The sequence below is a fragment of the Microtus ochrogaster genome, chromosome 2 (genome assembly GCF_000317375.1).
Source record: "Microtus ochrogaster isolate Prairie Vole_2 chromosome 2, MicOch1.0, whole genome shotgun sequence".
Taxonomy (NCBI): domain Eukaryota; kingdom Metazoa; phylum Chordata; class Mammalia; order Rodentia; family Cricetidae; genus Microtus; species Microtus ochrogaster.
In genome coordinates this window covers 88751242-88757909 of record NC_022010.1, presented here as the reverse complement: position 1 = coordinate 88757909, position 6668 = coordinate 88751242, and positions in this window count along the sequence as shown.

Genomic DNA, 6668 nt, shown 5'->3' with positions numbered 1-6668 from the left:
AGAAAAAATAAAATAGAATGCCAATTCCTGGGAAAAACTAATTCTCTTTTTTTCAGTGATTCTTTTGGTTGCCTGTCTATAGGTGGGGTTTTGTGAGATTTCCCTGTTTCCAAGTTAATATCATGTCCATTGATGTTGTCATTGTCAAGGCTCTGCTTAGGAAGCTATGTTGTTGAGGCATCATGGGTAGAGCTTCCCTGCCCATGATATTTAATTTCCTTTCCGAAGACAATTCCAGATAAAATCAGTGATTTCCAACTTTTTTACTCACATCGTATCTGTATCATAGAAAATCTTTATCAAAACTATTCAAGTCTCAAAGATATCATTTAAAAAATTAAAAAGTGGTAGTAACATTTAATTTTTCAATTTAATTTTTTTGCAGCAGAGCACTGGTTTGAGCTCCCAAAGTCCAGCTGAAAAGTGGGAGTAGTGAGAATCTGATCAAAGAGGTGAAGACCATAATGAGGACCCCCACTGCAACAGTCTACCTGAGGTAATGGAAACTCCAGCTCCAGCCAGACAGGGAAAAAAGTAACACAAAATAACATAGGATCAACTAGACCTACTGAATGTGGGTGCCAGTTGTACTGTTGGGGCAGACTGCTGGGCCACTGGCAGTGGCCACAGGATTTTTCCCTGCTGCTTGTACTGGCTTTTTGGAACCCATTCTCTTTTTGATGGATATCATGGGGGGCGGGCCTTTACCCTTCCTTAGAGCAATGTGCCTTCCCTCTCTGAGGAGAGGAGAGCAATGTTTTGGGGGGAAAGTAGAGGGAGTGGGAGGAGGGAAAGGAGTAGGAACTGGGATTTGTATGCAAAATGAAAAAAAAAAAGATATTTTGTATTTTTTTAAAAAAATAAAATAAAGTGAAGAGAAAAAAGAAAAAAGCACACTTCTTATAAATTATTTTGACATTCTAATAAGGTCTTTAATACATACACAAATCAGTATACTTTTTATAATTTTCGGTATTTTGAAAGTATGATTAATTTTCATATTGATTATTATTGATGGTGTTTAGTTTGTAAGTTGATGATAAATGGTTCATGCATTAATATATGTTACACTTCCATCTGTGTTGCCATAAATCACTGTAATTTGAGGCTTTGGTACATATATTATTGCAATTACCATCAACTTAATACTAAAGATATTCAAAAGTCATATTTTTAAATCAGTACTGTCTTAATCTCTACCTCACTTGTTCATCATCCTAAAGTAAATAAGCCTATAAAAAGCTATTTTTAAAAAACTTGGCACCTTGGAATAAGTTTCAATACTTTGAAAGTATTAAAAGTTGTTTACAGCTTTAAAAAATAATTATTTCTAGAAAGTTACTGAAGATTTAGATTATAACGCTGCTCTATAATCACGGTTCAGATGGTGCAATTATTCTTAGCTCATATTTTCATTTGTACATAACTTCATGACAAGTACCTTTTCAGACTGGCATTTCTCACATATTTCATGCAAAAATAGATTTTTGCTGTAGATTGCTTGAATAAGCAACAGTTCACAAACTGCTAGAACAAAATGGCTCTTTTAGAAAGACTGTGAAAAATGTTTTCTCTTTCTTGCTTTTGTAACTTTAACAGTAGCTTGTGATTGATATTGATGCACACTTCATTTTGGTAAAAATAAATCTTCATATCTTGTGATGAAAATAATTCCTTGGGTCGTAAAAATAGGAAGAAGAGATTATAGCAATTAAAGTTTTAATGGAAATTTTCTGGAGGAGGAATACAGTGCAAATTACTGCAACTGTAAATATATCTGGCATTTATTCTTGTGAATTTTTGTCTATTAATCTCACCTGACTGGTCACTGATGATTCAGTCAATTTGTTGCAAGATTTTTAAATTAGGATTATTAAAGTGTAAGCAAAACACAAAAACAGCATCATGGTTAAATGTAGATATTTCAAGACCATATGTCACAATCACCAAAGTGGGAGTTGAAAAATGTCTTTGAGAATCTATAGAGACAACCAGGAAGACATTAGATACAGGAAGAGAGGAAGATACTACCTGTATCTTATTTACAGGTAGTAGGCAATCTGTAACCTATGTAATCAAATGCTCAGATACATTTACAGAGTGGATGACAAGCAAACAGAGCAGTGTAGGAGAGGCTGGTAATGTCTTCTACATTGCATTGCTAATGCATTGATTAGACATACATTGCATTGCATGTCTAATCTGCATTGCTAAGTATCTGTGCCAGGAACTTCCAGATCCCTCATGCAAAATTGTCCTGTATTTAGTGGAGGCTCTTTGCAGATTTTGTTTTTATTTACTGTTCTTCATATTTACCTGAAGCTAAGCATTTCCTGAAATATTCATAACACATTTGATTTCTTATACGCTACACCAATATTTCCAGATGCTGCTTTCTCTAATTTACAGAAGCACATAGCCAGACTGGGAATAGTGATAAGTTCTTATTGAATGCTTCATCACGTTCTAGCCATCTTGGCAAACCATCACTCACTAGTTTTAGCCCATCTCACAATGTAACAAATACAATAAAAACAACTAGTAATATTGACCTATTATAGACTGTGGATGTTGTAATATACAAGGACATTGACTCTTGTCAATAATTTATTAAGTCCCCTAGTGTGCTGAGAGTCTTATTGTAGCATTTGTAGATATTTTTGCAATGTTGACTTCCAAAACTATAATTTATTATTGTTATTATAAATCACCAAGTTTATGAAAACATATTAGAAAGAATATAGAAAATGACTGCAATTTCTCCCTTCTCTATCCATTAACATGTATGGTAGAGGAATGTTCAAGATTGTAGCCAAACACAAAATTTTCTTGAAACAGGTATCTTTTTGATTGTTTAAGATATCATAGAGTTCTACCTTCCTGTCATGAATTTCATGTCTTTTTTTTTCATGTCTTACATATAGACATGAAGAACTGATATTTGTTTTAGAAAAGATACTGTGGCAGATACTATTATCAATTTGATGGGATCTGGAATCAAATCTCTGGGCATGTCTGAGAAGGATTATCTCCATTATAATAAGTGAAGAGGGAAGATTTACCCTAAAGGTATGTTAACTCTTTTCCTGTCCTAGTGTCTTGGACTGAAGAAAATGCAGAAGATGAGTTGAAAACTAGCATTTTTCACTTTGTAATTCCTGGATGATGTGCGACTAGGAACTTTCTGTGACCGTACCTCACTGCCATCATTGCATCCCTACCATTAGGGCTCTATCCTCTATACATATAAACTAAAACAAATTCTTTTTTCCTAAGTTTCTTTTGTCAAATATTTTATAACAGTAGAAATGTAAGTAATTACCACAGATGTCCAAATACAAAATGATATCCAAGAGCGAAAGTTAAGAAAGTCATCTACTTCGAATTGCAAATAAGTGAAAAAATATACATTAGTATCATGGGTCTTATTCCTACATGGTTGTTTTCCTAATAAAAAACCATTTTATTAATAAATTAATTTGTTCAATTTAATGATTTAGTTAGCCAGTATTTTGCTATGTTGTTCTGGATGGCACATTACTTGATAGATATCACTCCAATTCACAGTGATTTTCCTACCTCAGTCTCCAAACATTGGACTTGCAGATATGTGCTACAATGACTGACTGGAAAATCAGCTTTGGAGACAGATACATATGAAGTGAAGCCTTGGCAAAGAATGAGAAAGACAGCTAATTACCTATAAGCCCAGCAGAGAAGCCTAAGGTGGTTGTATTGTCATGACCCCCACAAAGCCAACAGCTGACACAGATCTCCACTTCTAACACTGAGAGTTAGGAGAGAATATGGGAAACACTTAAGTTTGAAATTCTAATTCTTGACATTAGTAGCAAACCTAGTAACATAATATTATTATAAAATAAGTAAAAAGGGGCATATTCAAATATTACTACTTTCTGTCCATCTTCTTCTCAACTTTCTTTTTTCAGAATTTGGTCCAGAAAATTAAGCAACACTGACATATTTAATATAACAAGCATCTGAATATTTATGCAAGTGATATAGCCTAATAAAGTTTAGATGTTCAAAGCCATTAAAATAATACAGTTAAGAATAAGTAAAAAGGACTATCAAACAGAAAGCTACTTTTTAATTAAAAATCACCCAAGATTGATTATGCTATGAGTCTATGGGAAAATCATGCTTCCAGAACTTTATAGAAAGCTTTCTGGAAGAAAAGGGAACAGGAGTCTGGGACATAAGGGAGGCAAGCACAGACTGCCAGTAAGAAACAAAAAGGCAAAGTGTGGAACTGATTGAAATATGAGAATCTTCCCAGAAAAAGCAAAACAATGTGTGGCAGAAACCCAGCCCCTCACAGAGGCAGACTGTGAAAGAGTGTATTTCTCTGATAATTGTATTCTAGATAACCCTGAGATTAACTACTGCCCAGCAGAGGAGAAACTGTGGTACATTCACACTGCCAACTGGAACCAAGTTTCTCTGCATTTCAAACACGCAAAATCAAACATCTATTAATTTTGTTTCTATTTTCTTCTACTAATCTTTATGCGATGCATTTTTTTCAGAATTAATACTTCTACATTTTTACATTTTGTTAAGTGCAGTAAACATTGCTAGGCTTAGTCATTAAAGTCACTCATCATTTGAGGTTGATCAATTTTCATCATGCCAAAATTAGATTTGTGTGTCAAGAGCAAAGATTATCTTGGCTGAAGATACTCTAAGTAAAATTTCTTAACAATTTTAAAACACACACATTAATGGCAACATTTATTAATATACTATAATTTACAAAACTCTGAGTATAGTAAACATTAAAATAAAACTATAACGTTAAATATAAATAAAAATAATAGAACAAATACTCCCTTCAGTTTAAATTTAAAAATGTATAATTTATTTCGTTGATTAGTGTATAAATGTGTGTGTGTGTGAGAGAGAGAGAGAGACAGAGACAGAGAATAGCACAGAATGGATATGAGGTCAGAGAAGTATGTGCAGGAGTTGGTTCACTCATTTCACCATAGGAGTTCAAGGAAATAGCAGACTGGAACAAGCGTCTTTCTCTACTAACCCACCTCACAAGCTCATTCTTTTTTTACACTTTTAATTGAAAATTAAACATTGTATGTTTTTATCATCCTCGTGATTATTTGAATATATACTATTGAACGTGTCAATTTAATTGTCCCATTCTCTATTGCTTATAATTATTTGTGTGTATGACAAGAAAACATTAAATTTATGCGCTGGTGATTATAAAAATACCATAATCATGGTCAACAATTGATTTCATGAATGTATTCAACTCATATACCTTTCACTTCACATGCTTTGTGACCTTTCTCTAGGCTTTTTGTTTCTCTCCTTGACTTTGTGTTCAGTGTCTACAGATTTTTTTCCTTTACTGAAAATAGATTTTCTCATATAATATATCCTGAGTATAGTTTCTCCTCCCTCTACTCCTCCAAGTTCCTCCCCCAATCCTATCACCACCAGATCTATCTACTTCCTTTCCGTCCCTCATTTATCAGGTATCTAGGAGGTAACAACCAAATATGTCAAAATAAAGTATCAAAGTTAGACACAGCAACCCAAAAGCAGGAGGAATGTCACATGAGCTGACAAGAGTCAGAGATACACTTGTTTTTATGGTCAGGAGTCTCATAAATTCCTAAGCCAATATCTAAAATAAGTAAACAGAGAACTTGGTACAGACCCTTTGAAGCCCTATGCTTGCTTCTTATCTGTCAGCTCATACAATATATGACTCATAGTTGATTTACGGCACTTCTCCATTGTCCTCTATCCTTTCTGACTACTACAGTCTTTCTGCTTCATCTTCCATGGCTCAGGGGAGGGATTTGATGGCGATCTCCCATTTAGAATATTTGAGCATAATACCTGGCTGTGGGTCTATGTACCTGTTCCCATTTGCTAACAGAGAAAGCTTGTCTGGTGTTAACTATATAAGGCAATGATCTAAGAATATAGCAGAATATTATTAGGAGTGATTTACTTAATTCTTTTATTACCTTATTCTCTTAGCTATTTATTCTATGGTTTTGCTTACCTAAGCAGTGTTGAGTATGGGTTTTCTCGTATGGAAGTGGGCCTTAAAGCAAATAAAACATTGGTTGACAACTCTCACAAATTTTCTATTAACAATACCCTAGCCTATCTTCGCAGTAAGAACAGGTTAGGTCAAAGGTTTTGGGGCTGAACTGGTGTCCATGTTTCCTTTTGGTAGCCTGAAAAGTACCTAGATGTTCTTCATTGTACAAGTGTAGCACATTTTCTTCAATGGAAAAAGAAAATGTGATACACTTGACTTATACTCAGCTGTATAAAAATAATGACATAATGAAATTTGTAAGAAAATGGATGGAACTAGAAAAAATAATATTCTGGGTAGAGTAACCCAGCCAAAGTAAAGTAAATATTGTATATGTATATTAGTCATTAAGAAAATGATATCCATGCTACAATTAGGAGACCCAGAGAAATTAGATAAAGAGGATGGGTCTTAGAGGAGATGAATGGATCTCCCTTGGAGGAGGGAATAAAATAGATTTATGGGTATACTGCTGCTGTGGGAGGTCCTTCTGTCTCTGTGCTGCTTTTATTAGTTAGTGAATAAAGAACTGCTTTGATCCTATGGCAGGGAAGAACAGACCTAGGCA